Below are 25,222 nucleotides of genomic sequence, written 5' to 3' on the forward strand. Positions count from 1 at the left end.
TACTTGGTAAATTAGGTTCGACTTATTGGAAGCTCAGTTATATAGACCCATGGTCCCCATACTAGTTGAGACCATACTGCTTGTAAGACTTAGTTAATTGATTTTGATTAATCAATTATAATTCAAAAGTTAGACTATGTCTACTTTATGAATTTTCACTAAGCAAGGGCGAAATTATAAAGAAAAGAGATTCTAGGTTTATTTATTAATTAAGAGACTTTATATGTCTAAATTAATAAATATATTAAATGACAATATTATTTAATAATTATTTTTTAAGTTATTAAATAATTAGAATTGGCAGTTAAATGGTTAAATTGGAAAATTAGTATTTTTGAGAAAATGGGAATGAAAAATAACAAAATGGAAAAGTTGCAAAGTGAGGCCCAATTTCCTAATCTGGCCGCCCACTATGCATAGGCTTTTACCATTTATTTTTTCATTATTTTCATGCCATACAATTCTAACCTAAACCTAGAAGGCATTCTATAAATAGAAAGTATTGGCTTTAGGAAACTCATGACTTTGTACATTTGTTTCTTTCAGAAAAGCCTAGCCGCCCCCTCTCTCTCTCTTTTCTTCTCTCAAATTTCGAAATTCCCTTGAGTGATAGAGTAGTGCCCACACACATCAAGTGATACCTCAATCATAGTATGTAAGACTGTGGAAAATCAGCATCAAAGAAGGAGAGAAGGAGATCCAGATTCAAATCTTGATAATGCTCTGCTACAGATTGGAATCAAGGGCTAAAGATCTGAATGGAAGGAGTCATTATATTCCGCTTCACCCAATGTAAGGTTTTTTTAAACTCTTATGTGTTTATTTCAGTGTTTAAGAATTCATATTAGGATGTTAATAAAACATACTTGGTAATAAATCTAGATCCTGGTAAAATATTTCCAACAACTGGCACTAGAGCCATGGTAATGATTTACTTTCATGAAATATGAATTAAAACGATGATATGTGTTGATTTGGATGGTTTCATGTTGATCTGTGTGTTATATGATGATTGATTGATGCTTGTGAAATTCTATGAAAAATAATTGAATTTTCGTTTCTCGAATTATTTTTATTGGATAGTTTGGAAAAAATTAAGCAATTTCATTTTTTACAGAACTCAATTTCGATTTTATTTGAATTAGTTATGATTTTTTGAAGTTTTGAAAAAATCGGGGGTGGTGACACACCCTTGTGCGCGTGGCTGGCTACTGGCAACACCCTTTGTGCGCGCAAGCAGCCCCTTGCGCCCAAGGATGTGCACCTGGATGGTGTGCTTTGCATACCGTCCGTAGATCTCACAATTTTTTCGTTTTTCTTCGATTTTTCAAGCTATTTCATGGAATTAACTTCCGATTTTTTGTGTAGTTTTGTATTTTGATTTTTAATTTTCATATTTCAAATCTAATTATCAGAAATTAATTAATTTGATTTTTTAAAATTAATTTTAGATATTAGTGTAATTTAATTTTGAAAATAGGTAAAAATCAATTTTTGCTTACCTCTTTTCTTATTTTTTTTTTTAAATTTGATTATTTTATCTTAATTTTAAATCTAAGGTCAGATATTAAATTTCTTTTAAAAAATATATCTCCTTTATTTGCTACTTTATTTTCAAACTTAATCATTCTCTTAGAAAAGTAGTATTTGTTTAAACAAACACTTTCTTATCTATTGACTATGGGATGTTCCACCCCTAATCACTTAGAATAGCTAACAAACATGCAAACTTAGGTTAACAGTTCTAGCTTTTCTTAAGATTTCGATTAGGTCATCCATGAATCTAGTAATGATTTACATTAAGTATACAACCATTGCATCATTCTGAAATTGTATTACCATAGAAGGATTTAGGCAACGGCTAGTAACTAATCAATATGCAATTCGAATTTCTGGGGAGGTAAGTTGGGATATAATTCAAAATCAATTTAATGATCTTTGAACTGCATATCTACTAACTATTTCTCCACCCCTATCAGTTCACAAGATCTTTAATTACTTACCTTAATGGTTTTCACCATTGCTAGAAATTCATGAAATTTTTCAAACATTTTAAATTTCCTTTGCTTAAGGTAAAATCTAGAATGATCGTTTTAAGAATATAATGAAAAACTCATATCCACCCCTGAATGTACATCCATCTGCGAATGAGATGAACTTATTTTTAGTGGATATAGGCATATTAACTCTTTCAGAGATTGATCTTGTCAAAACTACTATGAACAAGATACAAATGCCATAGATTTAAAAAAAAAATATATGTGGTTGTATCTTTTCTAGGTTTAGTTACATTAAAGAGTTCTTAGAATAGTGCAAGTGGATTCTGGTCACAGAATACTAAACTTATACAGTTTGAATCCATTGAAAGAAAATGGTTATTAAACACTTGTGAAAGTGTAACTCTATCATGAGTAATTCTTTCTTGGACCACCACTACTAATTTAACTCTAAGTTGATTTGCCCATACAAGTAGGAGATTTCTAAGATTGAGGATTTATATCAATTCGGGATAGAATTTCGGGAATATAATCAAATGTGTCATTTAATTTCTTAGGAGAAAATAGAATGACATTATATGATTTATAGACCATTCATCCAATAATATGTTACTGAGCAAATTCGAAATGAATAAGCTAAGAGGAATTAGGATAATTTCATTTTTAAATAAGAATCCAACGATGCTTCGAATAGTGAGAGACAAAGTATTCTTATTTATACAATCTTCTTGTTTCATATTGTAAATACTAGTCTAAGGTGCCATTAATTGATGAACAACTAGATGTTGCATTTACAAAATTTATCTTTCGAGATCTAACACTATTATGTTTGTCTAATGGTGAAAATCCATTAGGGATTTATCTCATTAGAACAACAAACCAAGTTAGACCAACAATGAAGATTCGAAATGAAACTAAAATTTAATAACAGAAAATAACATGGTTCAATATAAATTCATACACAATTCAGAAATGATTAAACATATAGCAAGTAGGAATGACAAGTGAAAATACTAAAACATACAATCCTAAATAATTTCCAAGGTCTTCAACAAACTGATATCAGTGTCCCGTTTAGGCGAGAGTCAGTGATACCATCCATTGAGTAGAGTTGTCAACTCATCTAAAATGATAAACATTCTAGCAACCTTTTATTCGATCAAGATTGGAATCCAGCGTTGTCCCGTTTAGGCGAGAGTCAAGGCTATTCTATCTTATGAGCTTCCACCATTATTTCAGACTTTTGTAAGTCAAATACAGTCGCCACCATTAGGGTGATCAATACTATATAAAACACTTACAAATAATATTATCTTTCGAGATTCTACGGCGTTAAATTGCTAATGAATGTTCCTCCATTAGGGAGGATTACTCACTAAAACAAGAACTATGTAGAACCAACAATGGAGATCGAATGTCTTAATAATAAAGCTCATTATTTAAAGTGTATTTTCTTCTAATATTTATTTTAATAAATTTATTTTAAATATATATATTTATTTAATTAAAATTTCCAATTTAGAATGAAAAATTCTAAATATAAATTTTAATTTAATATTTATAAATTATACTTAGATGCATATGAAAATAACGTGAATTATTTCCATCTTAGTGATAATTTCCAATAAATATTTAGAAAATTATTCAATTTAAGTTGTTTCAAAATTAATTTAAATTAATTTACAACTCAAATATAATTTTCTATAAAATATATATTGCATTTCGAAAAAAATGAAGTATATAAGAATACTACTTTCGAAAAATACTTTAAAATAAAACAAAAGTAAATCCTGAAAAAATTATTCTAATTTTATGTTGGCCCAAAATTAATTAAAAATTAATTTACAACAAAAATATAATTTTCCTATTTTATTAAATATTTAAGAAAAATTTGAAATATTTAAGTATCATGATTAAGAATCAACTTAAATATTAATTTTCTATTTAATTAAATATCACTAGAAAAATACTTCAAACAAAACAGATAATATCTATTTAGACTTTCATTGACTAATTAATTCAATTTCTAATTATAATATATTTTAGTTCAATTATTTTAATTAATCATTAAATGAAAAAAATCATTGATTTAAGTTGGTCCAAAATTAAAATAAATAATTTTCAACTTTAATCTATTTTTCAAATAAAATTCGAAATCTCTACATTAAAGAAATGCAATTTCGAAATTGTGGGAAAAAGATTAATAAAATAAAATATATTTTGAAAAATTATTTAAATTTAAGTTATTCAGAAATGAGATTTCAAACTTAAAAATAATTTTCTATTTAATTAAATAACATGAAAATAATAATGTATAAGTATCATGATGAAAATCAACTTAGACATTGAAATTTTCAATTTAATTAAATGTATTAAATTCAAGAAATAAATAATTAAGTATAGAGAAGGCTTGATTATTAATTTCTAATTTAATACTAGGACAAATATTCTTAACTTAAATTGTACCAAAATTAATTATTAAACAATTAATTTCACAATCAATGATATTTTCCTATTTTAATATTAGAAATAATAACTAGTATAGAAATAATTATCTAGAAAATATCTCAATTTAACTAAGTATCTTTTCAAAAATTTGGAAAATATCTAATTTAAGTTATTATAGAAAGAATCTAACATAACCAACTTAAAAATTTCCAAATTAAATTTAATTAAATATCAAAATTAAGTTGTAACTACCTAATTTAGGAATACTTTTTTTAAGTTTAGATTCATGGATGACCTAATCGAAATCTTAAGAAAAGCTAGAACTGTTAAACTTAGTTTGCATGTTTGTTAGCTATTCTAAGTGATTAGGGGTGGAACATCCCATAGTCAATAGATAAGAAAGTGTTTGTTTAAACAAATACTACTTTTCTAAGAGAATGATTAAGTCTGAAAATAAAGTAGCAAATAAAGGAGATATTTTTTTTTTGATTCTAAAAGTGTTCTATTGTAACACCCTAACTAGCATAGGCGTATTACGTGATTTTTAAACATGCTGTGCAGCTCGTTGCTAATCAACGAGGTTTATGGAAAACGTGATTAATTAAAATTTTTTCTTTTTAATTAAACTTGTAAAATGTTTATACAAAATACTCGGGATCCCGATTACAAAACCATTTACAAAAGTTTACTGTCTATACAAAAACTTGTCGCCTAGCGACTAATTACAAAAATAGCCTCGCTGTCCCGATGATCGTACGCTCCAGGCCTAACCGCCCCGACATGTACAATCTTCACCGGCTCGCTCACGGTCCATCAGCTCTAGCCTTGCCCTTACCTACACATAAACATAGCACTGTGAGTCGACAGATTCAGTAAGAAAAGCATAATAATACTCATACATAAATCCCGGTCATGATCAGACGCCCATACCTCTGACCATAACCCTAACTGCCGTGTCCAACACGATACTGAGTCCCCCTAACCGCCGTGTCCAACACGGTACTGAATTCTGAACGTTCATAGGGACGGTACTATTGACAAGTAACAGCCTAATCGGTCGAACCGGTCATACTCCGGCTGCTGGTCATACTCCAGCCTGTACCGACGTGTTACAGTATCAGCCTAATCGGTCGAACTGGTCATACTCCAGCTGCTGGTCATACTCCAGCCTGTACCGACGTGATACGTCAAATAGTACGGAACCACCAACCTAAGTATCAGCCTATACTCTGTCATACTGGTCATACTCCAGCTGCTAGTCATACTGTAGCCTATACCGATGTTATACAGTGTCAGCCTAATCGGTCGAACTGGTCATACTCCAGCTGCTGGTCATACTCCAGCCTGTACCGACGTGACACAGTCGGATGGTTCGAAGCCAACATACATATCTAATGTAATCTAACAGGCTTCCTACATGCACGCTAAACATGTAATCTACATATGCATACTGTTATACTAATCTTACCTCAATTTCGAATTCAGGTGTGCCGGTCAACCTGACTAAAACTATCGGCGCGGCGGATTACAAGCTCCTAAACCATAAAAATCACAACACTATGAGTGATACGCTAAATCACTTCCCGGGGACTTAAACTAGGAACTAAAAGTTTCCCTATCAATAAAAAGCATGGCAATACCGCAAATAACATAAAATCGAGGAAAACTAGGGTATCTGAAATTTCCCCAACAGGTAGACCGGTTGCCCAATCGGAATTTCGATTCTGGGAATTTTCAAAACCCATCCGGAATTCCGGTTCCTCACAGGAAGAAATTCAAAAATTCACACAATGCTCAAATCTAATCCAAACAACCTCAAACCTTCCAGACCTGTTCTATAGGACCCCAAATAACATTTCTAAGGCAACTACACAGTCCAGAACGCACATAAACCAAAAATGCCATTAAAGCTCCAAGCTTTATCTTCTAAACTCAAACTTGATCAAACCCCACTAACATGCATTCAAATCATCCCAAATCTACTTAGTCATGCATAAAATAACCTCTGAAAATAAAAGCAACCATCTACAGCAAGCAATTAACAGATTCAACACGATTCTTTGAAAATCATATTTTTGAGCTCAAAACATCCAATCTTGAATCAAAGCAACTATCATGCATTAAACTAGCTCTAATCTACTTAAAATAACAAGATTAAATCTCTGTAAACTACAACAAATCACAGCAGCAAGAACACATCAAAAACAAGCATGCAACAATCATCTTTTTAAACATTTTCTATAATTTACAAAAAGGAGAGGTTTAGAAACTTTACCAAAGCTTGAAGAACACTAAGATTGAAGGAAAGTAGCTTGAAAAATCAAAGGAAACCCAGCCCTAGAACCCCATGCAGCCGAGAGAGAGAGAGAGGAAAAGAGAGAGCCTTTTTGAAAATTTTCTATTTTTTTTTCTAAGTTTTGAAATGAGAATGAAATTTAAATGCTACTTAACTCATTTAACTTCAGCCAAAATAATAACCAAATAAACATATATTTTTCAATTATTAAGCCACAAAAAGACAAACTAACAATGGGGCAAAATGACCATTTTGCCCCTCCACACTAAAATCACATAAATAACACTAAAGGGGTATTTTTGGGAAATTCTAAATTCCCTTCCATTCCCTTCCATTCCCAATGTCTAATAAACCGTCCCAAACTACTAACATACTAAGTTGTGATTTTACTGAGCCAAACACTGAGTTCCATATTATCGGGCACCGGAAATGCAAAATTATGAAAACTACTAAATGACATAAAAATGCACCTCTGAGTTCAATAATAACAGTATAAATAATTATTTAAATAGCTATAAATAATTTCATAATTAAACATGATTAACTGCTAATTTCCAAATTAAATTAAGCGGTCTTTACAACTATTCCCCCCTTAAAACGATTTCGTCCTCGAATTCTAACCTGAATAACTCTTGATATTGAGCTCTCATATCTGACTCTAGCTCTCAGGTGGCTTCCTCCACCTTGCTATTTCTCCAGAGAACTTTGACCAATGATATGGTCTTATTCCGAAGGACTTTATCCTTTCTATCCAGGATCTGCATTGGCTGTTCTTCGTAAGTCATATCTGGTTGCAGTTCTAGGCTCTCATAACTAAGTATATGAGAGGGATCTGAAACGTATTTTCTCAACATCGAGACATGGAATACGTTGTGAACTGCTGATAAAGCTGGAGGCAATGCTAACCGGTATGCCACTTGACCTATTTTCTCGAGAATCTCAAAAGGTCCTGTAAATCTAGGGCATAACTTGCCTCTTTTCCCGAAACGTTTGATCCCCTTCATTGGAGATACCCGTAAAAACACATGGTCCCCTACTTGGAACTCAACATCTCTGCGTTTCGGATCTGCATAACTTTTCTGTCTACTCTGCGAGGCAAGCATTCTAGCTTTTATCTTCTCTATTGCCTCATTGGTCCGCTGCACTGACTCTGGACCTAAGTATTTTCTTTCCCCTGTTTCATCCCAGTGGATGGGAGATCTACATTTCCTACCGTATAACAGTTCATAGGGAGCCATCCCTATCGTACTCTGATAACTGTTGTTGTAAGAAAATTCTATCAACGGTAGATATTTATTCCAAGAGCCTTCAAAATCCATAACACAGGCTCGTAACATGTCCTCCAATATCTGAATTGTCCTCTCGGACTGACCATCTGTCTGAGGATGGAATGCTGTACTAAATTTCAGTTTCGTACCCATTGCTCGTTGCAAACTCTGCCAAAACTTGGAGGTGAACTTCGGATCCCTATTCAAAACTATAGACTTCGGTACCCCGTGAAGTCTTACAATCTCTCTGACATACAATTCTGCCAACTGATCCACTGTAAATGTTGTTCTAACAGGCAGAAAATGAGCAGATTTCGTTAATCGATCCACCACTACCCAGATGGAATCAAACAAACCCGTGGTCCTAGGTAACCCGACCACAAAATCCATCGTCATATCTTCCCACTTCCATTCCGGTAGGGTTAGAGGCTGCAACAACCCTGCTGGTCTCTGATGTTAAGCCTTAATCTGCTGACAAGTGAGGCACCTCGATACGAATTCTACCAAATTCTTCTTCATACCGCTCCACCAGAAGTACGGTTTAAGATCTTGGTACATCTTAGTGGTACCGGGATGCAGAGAATAAGGGGTAGAATGAGCCTCCTCAAAGATCTCATTCTTGAGTTCCACACTATTCGGAACACAAACCCTAGCTTTATACAAAAGCATCCCGTTGTCTAACACTGAAAAATCCCTGGCTTGACCAGCCAAAACCTCATCTCTGATCTTCACTAACTCTGGATCAGTCATCTGAGCGGCTTTAATTCTTTCCAACAGATCAGATTGCAGCGTTAAGTTATGAAGCTGACCTACCACAAACTCAATGCTGGATCTAACCTTATCCTCCGCTAGCTAAGGTGAGATCTGAACCATGCTAGCTATCTGCCCGGGACCCTTCTTGCTCAGGGCATCGACCACAACATTGGCTTTCCCAGGGTGATAGAGAATCTCACAGTCGTAATCTTTCACTAATTCCAACCAACGCCTCTGCCTCATGTTCAAATCTTTCTGAGTAAAGAAATACTTGAGACTTTTATGGTCGGTATAGATTTCACACCTTTCTCCATAAAGGTAATGCCGCCAGATCTTCAATGCAAAAACCACCGCGGCCAACTCTAGATCATATGTCGGGTATCGCTGCTCGTAATCCTTTAACTGACGGGGGGCATAAGCAATGACCCGATCGGCTTGCATCAACACACACCCCAGACCCTGTCTGGATGCATCACAATAAACTACAAACTTCTCATTGTCTGAAGGCAAAGCTAGCACTGGAGCGGTAATCAACCTCTGTTTCAGCTCTTGAAAACTAGCTTCGCACTATTCTGACCACCAGACAAACCGCTGATTCTTCTTTGTAAGTTCGGTTAAGGGCATTGAAATTTTAGAAAACCCTTCCACGAACCTACGATAATACCCAGCTAAACCCAAGAAGCTTCTAATCTCTGTCACTGTCTTCGGTCTCGGCCAATCCCTGACGGATTCGATCTTCCCAGGATCCACCTTGATCCCATCTTTGCTCACAATGTACCCTAAGAAGGACACCTGAGATAGCCAAAATTCGCATTTCTTGAAATTGGCATAAAGCTTGTGTTCCCGAAGCCGTTGCAGTACCATCTGAAGATGTAACTCATGCTCCTCTTCTGACTGAGAGTACACAAGGATGTCATCGATAAACACAATCACACAGATATCGAGGAAATCCTTGAATACTCTATTCATCAAATCCATGAATGCTGCAGGAGCATTGATTAGTCCAAACGACATAACCAGAAATTCATAATGTCCATACCTAGTGCGGAAAGCCGTCTTCGGAATGTCCTCCTCCCGAATTTTCAACTGATGATAACCCGAATGGAGATCAATCTTAGAAAAGACCGTCTTCCCCTGAAGCTGATCGAACAAATCATCGATCCTAGGTAATGGATATTTATTCTTCACTTTCAGCTTGTTCAATTCTCTGTAATCGATGCACATCCTCATAGTTCCATCTTTCTTCTTGACGAATAAAACCGGGGCTCCCCAGGGTGACACACTAGGCCTAATAAACCCTATGTCAAGCAACCCCTGGAGCTGAATCTTTAATTCCTTAAGTTCACCTGGAGCCATTCTATATGGAGCCTTGGAAACCGGTTCCACCCCTGGTGCCAAATCTATCACGAAGTCAATCTCCCGCTGAGGTGGTAACCTTGGAAGTTCTTCGGGAAAAACATCTAAAAATTCCCGAACCACCTTGATGTCCTCTGGCCGAATGGTACCTGGCCGAGTGGTGTCCACCACCACGGCCAGAAACCCTAAACAACTGCCATGCAATAATTCTTTAGCTGACATGGCCAAAATCACCAGAATCTGAGATCCCCGAACCGAACCAACAAACACAAAAGGTTCTTCACTTTCCGGTTGGAAGATCACCATCTTCCTTTTGCAATCAATACTCGCCGAATATTTAGATAGGAAATCCATTCCTAAAATAATATCGAACTCTACTAGGCTCATCTCTATCAAGTCAGCACTTAACTCTCTACCATCTATCCTGATCGGCATAGACCTAATCCACCTGTTGGAGATAACCAACTCTCCGCCAGGTAATAGGGTTCCAAACCCTGATTCATATCTATCATACGGTCTATCCAATTTACTAAAGACTCTGGCTGCCACATAAGAATGTGTAGCCCCGAAATCAAACAACACTGAGTAATATGAGTTATTAACAAAAAGCTGACCTGTTACAACTGATGGGCTAGCATCTGAATCAGCCTGAGTGATGGCGAACACCCTAGCTGGAGTGGGTATCGCCGGAGCCCTCGGTGCCTCTGATCGGAGCTGGGGACAATCCCTCTTGAAGTGTCCGGGAATGCAACAGTGAAAGCATCCCTGACCTTTGCATTCACCCCGATGGTGCCTTTTACAGCTGGGGCACTCGGGATAGGAGAACCGGGTCTCTGCACCACTAGAACGACTACATCTATTCTGGTTCCCCCGGAACCTCTTGTTCTTACTCGAGCCACCGGATGCAATGGATGCTCTCCTCTTCTGGTCCATGGCCAAACCACTACTCCCCCTGCTAAAGCCTGATGCAGGAGGGGTAGGAGCCCCGCCACTCGCCGGAGTACTAGCTGACTCCGACATACACCCAACTGCACCCTCAGCTCGCAGTGCCTTCTCCACCATCTCTGCATAGGTGGTCTTGTCGTCAGTGGTGATCATCAAATCATGCTTAATCTTCGCATTTAACGCGTCCAGGTACTTCTCTTTCTTGCTGAAGTCGGTTGGCACTATTCCCGAGGCTAACCTCGCTAGTCGGTCGAACTGAGTAGTATACTCGGTCACGCTCATATTCTCCCGCTGGGTCAGGTGGGTGAACTCTTTCCTCTTGGCGCTTCTGATCGCCTCGTTATAATACTTGGCGTTGAAGAGTTCCTGGAACCTTTCCCAAGTCATAGTAGTGACGTCATAAATCTGAGACACCATGTCCCACCACACAAGAGCGTCTTCCTGAAACTGTAAGGTGGCACACACCACTCTGTCATTCCCGGTGACACCCATAAAGTTTAGAATTTTGGTGATCACCGTTAGCCACTGTTCGGCGTTCATCACATCTGGACCTCCCAGAAAGACCGGAGGTGCTTGCTTCCAGAACCGTTCATACAAAGGTTCCATTCTGTTGGCCGCCACAACTATTTCGGCCTGAGCAGCAGGGGCGGGTGCCACTGGAACTACTGGCACAGGCACTGCAGGAGCCCCCTACTACCTCAATCTCTGAATCTCGAGGTCTTGCTCTTCAATTCTGGCTTGCATTTCAGCAAACCTAACCTCCCAATTCTGGGCTCCCTGGTCGGCTTGGGGAGCCTGGGTAGCCTGTGGCGGGTTCTCAACACCCCGACCACGAGCCCTACCCCTTGGACCTCTACCTCGGCCCCTAGCTGGCGGGGGAAACTGAGCTCCTTGACCTTGATTCGACCCTAGCGAATTGCCCTGGCTCGTGGTAGTCCGCCTGACGTCCATCTAATCGGAACCACCTGCGAAACCAAGAGTTGGCATATCAGGTCGTATTCAAGGAGAGCTTACTAATGCCGCTTAATTTGGAAATTATAAACGAAACATGCACCTATTCTACTATCAGGCCACTAACATGCTTCCTATCAGGCTTTTCTTATTCATAAAATAAATAAATAAACTACTAAACCAATAAAAGCTTACTGAACCGTAGAACGAGCTAACTTCTGATGATGATTGTACATGTCGTGACGATCTTCAAAAGACAACCTGGCGGCTCTGATACCAAATTGTAACACCCTAACTAGCATAGGCGTATTACATGATTTTTAAACATGTTGTGCAGCTCGTTGCTAATCAACGAGGTTTATGGAAAACGTGATTAATTAAAATTTTTGCTTTTTAATTAAACTTGTAAAATTTTTATACAAAATACTCAGGATCCCGATTACAAAACCATTTACAAAAGTTTACTGTCTATACAAAAACTTGTCGCCTAACGACTAATTACAAAAATAGCCTCGCTGTCCCGATGATCGTACGCTCCAGGCTAACCGCCTCGACATGTACAATCTTCACCGGCTGGCTCACGGTCCATCAGCTCTAGCCTTGCCCTCACCTACACATAAACATAGCACTGTGAGTCGACAGACTCAGTAAGAAAAGCATAATAATACTCATACATAAATCCCAGTCATGATCAGACGCCCATACCCCTGACCATAACCCTAACTGCCGTGTCCAACACGATACTGAGTCCCCCTAACCGCCGTGTCCAACACGGTACTGAGTTCTGAACGTTCATAGGGACGATACTATTGACAAGTAACAGCCTAATCGGTCGAACGGGTCATACTCCGGCTGGTGGTCATACTCCAGCCTGTACCGACGTGTTACAGTATCAGCCTAATCGGTCGAACTGGTCATACTCCAGCTGCTGGTCATACTCCAGCCTGTACCGACGTGATACGTCAAATAGTACGGAACCACCAACCTAAGTATCAGCCTATACTCTGTCATACTGGTCATACTCCAGCTGCTAGTCATACTCTAGCCTATATCGATGTGATACAGTGTCAGCCTAATCAGTCGAACTGGTCATACTCCAGCTGCTGGTCATACTCTAGCCTGTACCGACGTGACACAGTGGGATGGTTTGAAGCCAACATACATATCTAATGTAATCTAACAGGCTTCCTACATGCACGCTAAACATGTAATCTACATATGCATACTGTTATACTAATCTTACCTCAATTCCGAATTCAGGTGTGCCGGTCAACCTGACTGGAACTATCGGCGCGGTTGATTATAGGCTCCTAAACCATAAAAATCACAGCACTATGAGTGATACGCGAAATCACTTTCAGGGGACTTAAAATAGGAACTAAAAGTTTCCCTATCAATAAAAAGCATGGCAATACCCCAAATAACATAAAATCGAAGAAAACTAGGGTTTCTGAAATTTCCCCAACCGGTAGACCGGTTGCCCAACCGGAATTCCGGTTTTGGGAATTTTGAAAACCCATCCGGAATTCCGGATGCACAACCGGAATTCCGGTTCCTCGCAGGCAGAAATTCAAAAATTCACACAATGCTCAAATCTAATCCAAACAACCTCAAACCTTCCAGACCTGTTTATAGGACCCAAATAACATTTCTAAGGCAACTACACAGTCCAGAACGCACATAAACCAAAAATGCCATTAAAGCTCCAAGCTTTGAGTTCTAAACTCAAACTTGATCAAACTCCACTAACATGCATTCAAATCAGCCCAAATCTACTTAGTCATGCATAAAATAACCTCTGAAAATAAAAGCAACCATCTACAGCAAGCAATTAACAGATTCAACACAATTCTTTGAAAATCATATTTTTGAGCTCAAAACATCCAATCTTGAATCAAAGCAACTATCATGCATTAAACTAGCTCTAATCTACTTAAAATAACAAGGTTAAATCTCTGTAAACTACAACAAATAACAGTAGCAAGAACACATCAAAAACAAGCATGCAACAATCATCTTTTTAAACATTTTCTATAATTTACAAAAGGGAGAGGTTTAGAAACTTTACCAAAGCTTGAAGAACACTAAGATTGAAGGAAAATAGCTTGAAAAATCAAAGGAAACCCAGCCCTAGAACCCCATGCAGCCGAGAGAGAGAGAGAGAGAGGAAAAGAGAGAGCCTTTTTGAAAATTTTCTAATTTTTTTTTTAAGTTTTGAAATGAGAATGAAATTTAAATGCTACTTAACTCATTTAACTTCAGCCAAAATAATAACCAAATAAACATATATTTTTCAATTATTAAGCCACAAAAAGACAAACTAACAATGGGGCAAAATGACCATTTTGCCCCTCCACACTAAAATCACATAAATAACACTAAAGGGGTATTTTTGGGAAATTCTAAATTCCCTGCCATTCCCGACATTCCCAATGTCTAATAAACCGTCCCAAACTACTAACATACTAAGTTGTGATTTTACTGAGCCAAACACCGAGTTCCATGTTACCGGGCACCGGAAATGCAAAATTATGAAAACTACTAAATGACATAAAAATGCACCTCTGAATTCAATAATAACAGTATAAATAATTATTTAAATAGCTATAAATAATTTCATAATTAAGCATGATTAACTGCTAATTTCCAAATTAAACTAAGCGGTCTTTACATCTATCATCTTATTTTACAAGATGATCCCACAGTCTCTGTTGTCTTGACACAACTGAAGAGGTTAATATCATTTAGCTTTCTTAGACCTAATTCACGGTACCTTGTCGTAGTGGGAGGCGTTCAAGGAACTCACCTTATTATGACTTGGAAGACACTAGTGATTAAAATCCATTATGAGTTTAAACAAGTAATGGATTGTGAAGATAAGAAACTAAGAAGAAAAGCCAAGAGAACTATGATTTAATCCATTCACATGGAGTAACCTAAAGTTTTCCATTACAATGACATAAAAGGAAATTTTCCTTAATAAGTCTATTCAATGGACTTAACAAAACTTCTTGTTCCTAGTATTATAGGTTTGAGTTTATCTAAACCTATGGCTTATGGTATACCTGGTTAATTACTTACTCTAATGCAAGCAACTTACTTTAGTAAGATGCTGAAGCATTTTCTTTCCAGTGGCAATCTATAGAAGCTTCACAACTTCTAGGCATAGATTTTATTTATCTAAGGAAAAGTCTCAATTATTCCAAAAAAGATAAAGCCATGAAAGAATTTCTTAAATCAACAGTGGGAGGTCTCATATATGTTTTAGTATGCCTTAGACCAGACACCTGCTATTTAGTGGGAGTAATGAGTAGGTATTAGATTAATCCAGGAGAAGAACATTGGAAGATAATCAATTAAATCTTAAGATTAAGGAGAGGAACTATATGTTAGTCAATAAGGGTGTGTTTCAAACTCTTAGACTACACCACATAAGATTTTGAGACTTGCCTTTGTGCTAGAAAGTCTGCTGATAAGATGATGATTACTTTGGGGGTGGAGTAGTGATTTTGGAGAAGTGTAACAACCTATCTGAAGTCTTTACGTCTACCAGAAAGAGACTGAATGTTAAAGTTGCAGGAAAGGTACTTATGCAGTCTAAGGAAAGTTCTATACAATTGTGGCACCATTCCAACTTGTCTTAACTACTAGTGTTATTTCCTGATTAACCAAAAAGTAGTTGCCAAAAGTATAGAATCCAGTATCCCAAAAGAGTAGACATATAGAGAGGAATTTCACAATATTAAGGATTTTGTGATTAAGGGAAAGTAATGGTGGAGAAAAGGTTGTTGTTAATTCAACCTGTCAGATCATATTACGAGGAGTTTACTACTACTACACTTGATTTGTATATCAAGGTGTTGAGATTATTTGAAATACACATTTTGTTTTATATTAGTGCAAGTGGGAGTTTGTTGGGTTTTGTGCCCTAAATAAAACCCATTTAAATATAATCAGATTTACTTATTAATAAAGATCAGAAATAACATTTTATGTTGCATGGTTCACATGATTTATTTCATGATTATATATATATGTAATGTATGAATTCTATTTAAGTCCAGAACATATGAATTCGTTAATGATTATAGTGTTGTCAGCACATTGGAATATAATCTTAATTATATGTTCGAAAGTTTATTCCCTGATTTGTCAGAACACAGGATTTAGACTGACATGGTATAATCAGCGATAGGTATTCTTACACCTTGGAAAAGTGTTATGTCCTTTCGAGGACATTGGGAAAGTTTACCAGTATAGGATGTATGGAGTATACATCGGAAGGGACCGATATTGAACTTTGATTAGATATATTAAAACTTACCGTAATATCTATTCAATTCAATATCACCCGTTGATCCTAGATCAAATGATCTTAATCCTGATATGTTTAGGTTCGATCTCAAGAGTACTATACATGTTCTTTGATTTGTTAGTTAAGCCTACTTTTGGGTCAGGGTGATAAGTACATTTTGGGAACATGATAGTATAATTGAGTGGGAGCGCTAACATAAATATGGAATCTATAACTTCTATAGGAATTTAGAAGTGAAACGATGATATCCTTCGAGCTTGGCTAAACAGAGATAAATGGTGGAGATCTCATTTCACTTCGCTGAAATATCAATTATACGGAGCTAAGTGTTTTAAGGATAAAATACATTGAAGGTGTAACGGTAACTTAGTGCCTATTCAATGTAGATCATCTATTAGAGGGTCATTGATCACATTAGGATTATAACAATGGGTAACTACTGACGTGTCTATATCATGAAACATATAGATCGTTCTATATGATTGAGAGTGCAATTTCAAGTTCTAAGTGTGGATTCAATAAGGAATTAATAAGTCAGGGACTTTACTTGGTAAATTCGGTTCGACTTATATCTAAATTAATAAATATATTAAATGACAATATTATTTAATAATTATTTTTAAAGTTATTAAATAATTAGAATTTGCATTTAAATGGTTAAATTGGAAACTTGGTATTTTTGAGAAAATGGGAATGAAAAATAACAAAATAGGAAAGTTGCAAAGTGAGGCCCAATTTCCTAATCTGGCCGCCCACTATGCATAGGCTTTTACCATTTATTTTTCCATTATTTTAATGCCATACAATTCTAACCTAAACCTAGAAGGCATTCTATAAATGGAAAGTATTGGCTTCAGGACACTCATGACTTTGTACATTTGTTTCTTTCAAAAAAGCCTAGCCGCCCCCTCTCTCTCTTTTCTTCTCTCAAATTTCGAAATTCCCTTGAGTGATAGAGTAGTGCCCACACACATCAAGTGGTACCTCAATCATAGTATGTAAGACTGTGGAAAATCAGCATCAAAGAAGGAGAGAAGGAGATCCAGATTCAAATCTTGATAATGCTCTGCTACAGAAAGGAATCAAGAGCTAGAGATCTGAATGGAAGGAGTGATTATATTCTTGCTGCACCCAATGTAAGGTTTTCTTAAACTCTTATGTGTTTATTTCATTGTTTTATAATTCATATTAGGATGTTAATAAAACATACTTGGTAGTAAATCTAGATCCTGGTAAAACCTGATGCAGGAGGGGTAGGAGCCCCGCCACTCGCCGGAGTACTAGCTGACTCCGACATACATCCAACTGCGCCATCAGCTCGCAGTGCCTTCTCCACCATCTCTGCATAGGTGGTCTTGTCGTAAGTGGTGATCATCAAATCATGCTTAATCTTCGCATTTAACCCGTCTAGGTACTTCTCTTTCTTGCTGAAGTCGGTTGGCACTATTCCCGAGGCTAACCTCGCCAGCCAGTCGAACTGAGTAGTATACTCGGTCACGCTCATATTCTCCCGCTGGGTCAGGTGGGTGAACTCTTTCCTCTTGGCGCTTCTGACCGCCTCGCTATAATACTTGGCGTTGAAGAGTTCCTGGAACCTTTCCCAAGTCATAGTAGTGACGTCATAAATCTGAGACACCATGTCCCACCATACAAGAGCGTCTTCCTGAAACTGTAAGGTGGCACACACCACTCTGTCGTTCCCGGTGACACCCATAAAGTTTAGAATTTTGGTGATCATCGTTAGCCACTGTTCGGCCTTCATCACATCTGGACCTCCCAGAAAGACCGGAGGTGCTTGCTTCCAGAACCGTTCATACAAAGGTTCCATTCTGTTGGCCGCCGCAACTATTTCGGGCTGAGCAGCAGGGGCGGGTGCCACTGGAACTACTGGCACAGGCACTGAAGGAGCCCCCTACTGCCTCAATCTCTGAATCTCGAGGTCTTGCTCTTCAATTCTGGCTTGCATTTCAGCAAACCTAACCTCCCAATTCTGGGCTCCCTGGTCGGCTTGGGGAGCCTGGGCAGCCTGTGGCGGGTTCTCAACACCCCGACCACGAGCCCTGCCCCTGGGACCTCTACCTCGGCCCCTAGCTGGCGGGGGAAACTGAGCTCCCTGACCTTGATTCGACCCTAGCGAATTGCCCTGGCTCGTGGTAGTCCGCCTGACGTCCATCTAATCGGAACCGCCTGCGAAACCAAGAGTTGGCATATCAGGTCGTATTCAAGGAGAGCTTACTAATGCCGCTTAATTTGGAAATTATAAACGAAACATGCGCCTATTCTACTACCAGGCTACTAACATGCTTCCTATCAGGCTTTTCTTATTCATGTTATAGTGAGATTTCTCTCACCTAGAAACTCGAGACCAGACTCCTATTTAAAGGACACGTGTATTCAGATTTCCAATGAAAGCTGAAATGTCCGTGAGAGACTTCTCGAAGTTTAGACCTCGCCCAGGATAAAACCAGCGAGATACTGCGAGTACGACCTAAGTCGAATCACGTAACCGTAATTCGCATTATGCAGGGTAGATCCAACTCGCATGTGTCAGGACATATGCGAGTATCCCCTCTATATTTCTGCAAAAGCATAGAGACCAACTCTCTATGATGCAATTTGGTCCCAACGACCCAATAGCCTTGATAAACCGCTATAGGCTCACATGTCTAGGTTCTATCAGCTCGATATGCGAGGTCTACAAAAGGCGATTGCTTAAAGACTCGGACAGTCCCTAACGTCATAATAGCCTTGCGAGCTCAACAAACGGAACATGAACAGTCAACTCGCAGATGCGGAAGACGCATACGTTGATGGACTTAGTAACTGTCACTCATTTATTAATGTTAACGTTGTTTGGGTTTAATTATTGCAATTCAATATGTAAATAATGGATTAACAATGAATGTGATCCTTATGTAACCGATTGGACACCTACTTTGTATATAAAGGGGTGATCCACCATGAAAATGGCATCTACGAATCCTTTGCTACAGTGGACTAAGCAGATCACAATCTGACTGAACCACTATAATTCTTTGTCTTATTAATATTTTCCAGCCTTGTTGATTGTTCTTGCATTCCCAGTCGAGTACTCGCCATTCTAGGTCGAATACTCGCACTTGTCACTTCCCTGAAAATTCTCTTTTTATATTAATTAAATAATACATTTTGGTGTTGCGAAATTCACTCGACAACATTTGGCGCCGTCTGTGGGAAATCGACTAAAGATTTCATTCACTTCAAAGAACACTATTCATCATGGCTGGAAATCACGCTAACGGAGCTAACAACGGGTCCATCAATATTGGAATGATGAGTGTACCACTGTCTGGAGCTGGAGTGCCACCTGTGGACGTCATCAACGGCGGAGTAGGGAGGAGCAATATCAGGCCTCTCAACCTATTTCCAGAAATGACTGGCCCTCAAGTCGGGGACACGTCCACACCACCAGCAACCATGCATTTTCCCCCCGTCACTCCGGCGGTGGTATCCGAGGGAATTGTCCAGCTCACCACTGATCAATATGCTGCAATTCAGGATCAACTGCGGGCACTACAAGCCGAAGTAGATGGACAGAGTCGAGTTCGATGCCCTCCTCGAGTTCCCGCCATTCGCAACGATAACCCTCAGGTAACAACTTCTAGGCGTCATACTAACCGTGTACGCAGGGAACGGAGAACTAACCTGAAGCTCTGGACCTGAACCATCCGATGTCAAGTGATCAATCCGAAAGGTTTCCTAACTAGAGCGCACAAATTGACGAAGATCCAGAGCGCCGTAATCCTCGCAGTCGACCATCGAGAGACAACGACGCAGCATAAGCCTCTTCATCATCGCATGGACGCACTCCGAGCAGGTATACAAGGTCCGGCTCTGTACAGACACAACAGGGAGGACGTTATCAAGTACACCGAGGTGATCTACGTGATCATCTCAACACAGTTTTTAGGGCACGCTCCCGCGGCCCACATAATACCGAGACACTCCGTGATCCCCAGGCGGGCGATCAGGGTGTCAACGCAGATAATAACGCGCCTATTGCGCCGATCGCGACCACTGGGATTAATATCCCAGCAAACCTTGCCGCAGTAGTTGCGAGCCCCGCAGTCGCAGCGACTCCAGCCCCTGCGACGGGAGGAATCGACCAAAGCATGCTTCTGCAAGCTTTAAAGATGCTCGAGCAGCAGTGCAAGCCTATATATAAGCTGCATGGCACCTCGCCTTTTACTGCAGAGGTGCGGCAGGCTCAACTTTCGAAAGGGTTTCGTTTATCCGAATCCCTCAAGTATAAAGGTACTTCTAACCCGATAGACTATTTAGAAAAATTTAATACTATAATGGAAGTAGACCAGGTACCACAACTCGCGAAGTGCAGCATTTTTGCTGCAACACTCGAGGAAAATGCTCATGATTGGTTCACCCAATTACCTGAGGCATCAATATCGACGTGGGAAACCTTCGTCGACCTATTCCTCACGCATTTCCAGGCCACAATGACGTATAGACCACCCTATACGACTTTGGCCAACATCAAACAAGAACCTGGTGAGTCTTTACAAGACTATTTCAAACGTTTTAACGCAGAAGTAACAAAGGTCGAGAAGGCCCCCGAGTCTTCGCTTGTTTGTATGTTGATAACAGGTATCTTGCCGAGGACCGACTTTTGGAAGGAACTACGAGCTCGAAGGCCGGAGTCCTTGGTAGAGTTCTTCGCCATGGCCGAACCTCACAAAAGAATCGAGAACTCTCTAGCGGAGTTAGAGAAGGGGAAGGACAAACGTCGGTCACCCATACCGCGGTCACGATCTCGCAGTCCGCGAGGGAAGAACGCCAGGGGCCGAAGCCCGAGAAGACGCAGCCCGCGAAGACAGCGAAGTTTGAAGCTGGCTAAGTCACCCCCAAAGAAGGAGTCCTTGCCAAAAAGGAAGGGAGGACCTCGCTTCGTCAATTATACTGAACTCGCAGTCCCTCAAGACCATATCTATGCGATTGAAGAAAGGAACGGAGTCTTCAAGAAGCCGCCCCCCATCAGGGGGAATCGCGACCGGAGGGATCCTAAAAAATTCTGTAAGTACCACAAGGACATTGGTCACACAAATCTAGAATGTTGGGTCTTGCAGGATGAAATAGAGGAGCTGATCCGGAGAGGGAAGTTTGACAAGTATAAAAGGAGCGAGGAAAGTCATCCCCAAGCGGATGGCAAAGGAGAAACCCAGAACGCGAGTGGCTCCAAAACACCTTGCAATATCCTGACTATAATCGGAGGACCACACATCGCGGGCGACTCTCGCAAATCACAAGAACGGTATGCCAGAGAAGCCAAGGAGAAGCCGCTTACCAATGTGAATAATCTTGGTGAACGGCCTGATAGGCTCTTTAAGAAAGAATGCGACGACATCATCTTTATGGAGAGCGATGCGAGATGGGTCCATCACCCGCATTCTGACACACTGGTAATAGTCGCCAATATTGGTGGGGACAATGTCCATCGTATACTGGTTGACAATGGGAGTTCAGTGAATTTGCTGAATTTCCAAGCCTTCAAGCAAATGGGGTTGCAAGAGAAGGATTTGCGACCTATGACATCAAGCATTTATGGCTTTTCGGGAGATGTCATAGCAATTAAAGGAATGATCAAGCTCCCAATCACTTTGGGGACTGCCCCAGTAACAGCCAAGTCAATGGCCGACTTCGCAGTAATCGACCAATACTCAGCGTATAACGCCGTAATTGGTCGACCAATCCTGAAAGAGATGAAGATCATAACCTCGATCTATCATCTGACGATGAAGTTCCCTACTTCCGCTGGAGTAGGTTCGGTGCGGGGAGTCCAATCCGACTCACGAGAATGTTATAACGCAGCCGTTAAACTCGCAGAAAAAAAGGACGGTAAATGTTATCTACCTTTTGGAAGCACCACCTCCTCGCCAGGAGATCCTCAGGATCGAGGAGGTGCCGCACATAGACGAACCAGACTTGGATCCAAGAATCCTCGATCACACTGCCGCAGCCCAAGCCGCGGAAGACACAATCGAGGTACCTATAGATCCTATAGATAATAACAAGGTTTTAAAAATTGGTTCTAAATTAAATTTACAGCTGCGAGAACAATTAACGACCTTTTTAAAACAAAATCTTGATGTCTTTGCCTGGAAACATTCAGATATGGTCGGGATATCTCCGCAAGTCATGTGTCATCGCTTGAACATTGACCCCGAAGTGCGAGGTGTCCGACAAAAGCGCCGCAAAATGGACCCCGCGAGGTACCAAGCGCTGAAAGAAGAAGTCGACCGCCTCCTTGCCTGCGGCTTTATACGGGAGTCATTTTACCATAACTGGTTAGCAAACCCCGTACTTGTGCCAAAGCCTAATGGCTCATGGCGCACATGCGTTGACTTTACGGATCTAAACAAAGCCTGTCCCAAAGAAAGCTTTCCTCTTCCTAGCATTGACCAGCTTGTCGATGCCACTGTAGGTCACGCACTTTTGAGCTTCATGGATGCGTACTCGGGATACAATCAAATCCCGATGTATGAACCAGACCAAGAGCATACCTCGTTCATTACTGATCGAGGATTATACTGTTACAAAGTAATGCCTTTTGGTTTAATAAACACAGGAGCAACTTATCAAAGGCTAGTGAATATGATGTTTGCAGATCTCATTGGAAAGACAATGGAAGTATATGTTGACGATATGCTCGTAAAATCACAACATGCGAAGGATCATATTACCCACTTGCAGGCCATGTTCGACATACTGCGGCGATACAAGATGCGTCTAAATTCGTTGAAATGCGTCTTTGGGGTTGGCTCTGGGAAATTCCTTGGTTTTATGGTTAATCAGCGAGGAATAGAAGCCAATCCTGCGAAGATCAGGGCATTGGTGGAGATGCCATCACCGACCAAGCCAAAGGAGGTTCAAAGCCTCACAGGTAAAGTCGCAGCTTTAAACCGCTTTATATCCAGATCTTCTGATAAGTGCAAGGAGTTTTTTCAGATTTTGAAAGGCAACAAAAGGTTTCATTGGAACGAAAAATGCGAGCAAGCCTTTCAAGCTTTAAAAACGCATTTGGGGCAACCTCCAATCTTATCGAAGCCATTGTTCGGAGAAGTTTTGTCTATCTATTTGGCCGTCTCCGAATATGCGATTAGTTCAGTACTAATACGCGAGGACCAAGGACGCCAATACCCGGTGTATTACGTCAGTAAGCGGTTACTGGATGCCGAGACGCGTTATCCTCAAATGGAGAAGTTGGCTTTTGCCTTGATAATATCCTCAAGAAAATTGCGACCCTACTTCCAGGCTCACAGCATTGAAGTTTTGACAAACTTCCCCTTAAGACAAGTTTTAGCGAAACCAGAAGCATCGGGGAGATTGTTAAAGTGGGCAATGGAGTTGAGTCAGTTCGACATCAAGTATAAACCGAGAACTGCGATCAAGGGGCAAGCCTTGGCAGATTTTATACTTGAATTCCCCAGCACCGAGGTGGCAGTTGTAGAGGACAGAAGTTACATTGCTATAGCAGGCAAAGAAGCATGGACATTGTACGTCGATGGAGCCTCAAATAACGAAGGTTGTGGCAGTGGGATCTTGTTAATCAGTCCCAATAATTTCAAGGTACACGCTGCTTTACGTTTTGAATTTTCTACGTCTAACAATGAAGCCGAGTATGAGGCTTTAATCGCAGGATTAAAACTGGCCCTCGAGATGAAAGTCGAGTATCTACAGGCTTTTAGCGACTCCCAAATCGTGGTATGCCAGGTGAATGGAGAATACCTAGCAAGAGGCGGAAGATTGGTTAAATACTTAGCCATCGTTCGCGAAATAATGCAGAAATTCAAAGATGTAGTTGTATCTCGAGTACCGCGTGCTCAAAATGCCCACGCAGACGCATTGGCCCGTTTGGCCTCAACTAGAGAAGCCGAATTACTCGATGTGATTCCGGTAGACGTACTGGCTCACCCAACCATAGATCGAGAAGCAATCATGGAGATAGATGATGTTCAGGAGATTACCTGGATGACTCCTATCCTCGCATATCTTGAGAAGGGGCTCTTACCCGATGATAAAGTAGAAGCGAGAAAATTGCGACAGCGAGCAGCCCGTTATGTAATATATGACCAAAGGTTGTATCGCAGAAGTTTTAGTCAACCGCTTCTCAAATGTATCAGTGGAGAAGACTGTGGTTACATACTTCGTGAAGTACACGAGGGGATTTGTGGCAATCATACCGGAGGTAATTCCCTTGCTTTAAAAATTATGCGGCAAGGGTATTACTGGCCAACATTGCGACAAGATGCTCTCGCGTTTGCAAAGAGGTGTGATAGATGTCAGCGAATAGCCACTTACACCAACCAGCCTCCGAGTAACCTCCATTCTATCACAAGTCCATGGCCCTTTGCAATATGGGGAATCGATTTAATCGGCGAGTTACCCAAAGGAAAAGGCGGAGTCAAATATGTTGTAGTCGCAGTCGATTACTTCACAAAGTGGGCCGAAGCCAAAGCACTCGCAACCATCACGGCAACGAAATTGCGCGAGTTTGTCTATACCTCCATCATTTGTCGTTTTGGCATTCCGCATAAACTCATTTCAGACAATGGAAAACAGTTTGACTGTAAAGAGATGCGACAGCTATGCGACGATTTGGGGATTAAAAAGGCTTTTTCCGCAGTTGCTTACCCGCAGAGTAACGGACAAACTGAAGCCATTAATAAAATAATCAAACACACCATAAAAGGGAAACTAGAAGATCGCAAAGGGGCTTGGCCAGACGAGTTATCGGAAGTCCTATGGTCTTATAATACGACCCCTCGATCTACAACTGGCAAAACACCCTTCTCACTTTCTTACGGGTGCGAGGCCATGTTGCCAGTTGAAGTTGGGGCAG

The sequence above is a fragment of the Cannabis sativa genome, chromosome 2 (assembly GCF_029168945.1).
Source record: "Cannabis sativa cultivar Pink pepper isolate KNU-18-1 chromosome 2, ASM2916894v1, whole genome shotgun sequence".
In the NCBI taxonomy this organism is placed as follows: Eukaryota; Viridiplantae; Streptophyta; class Magnoliopsida; order Rosales; family Cannabaceae; genus Cannabis; species Cannabis sativa.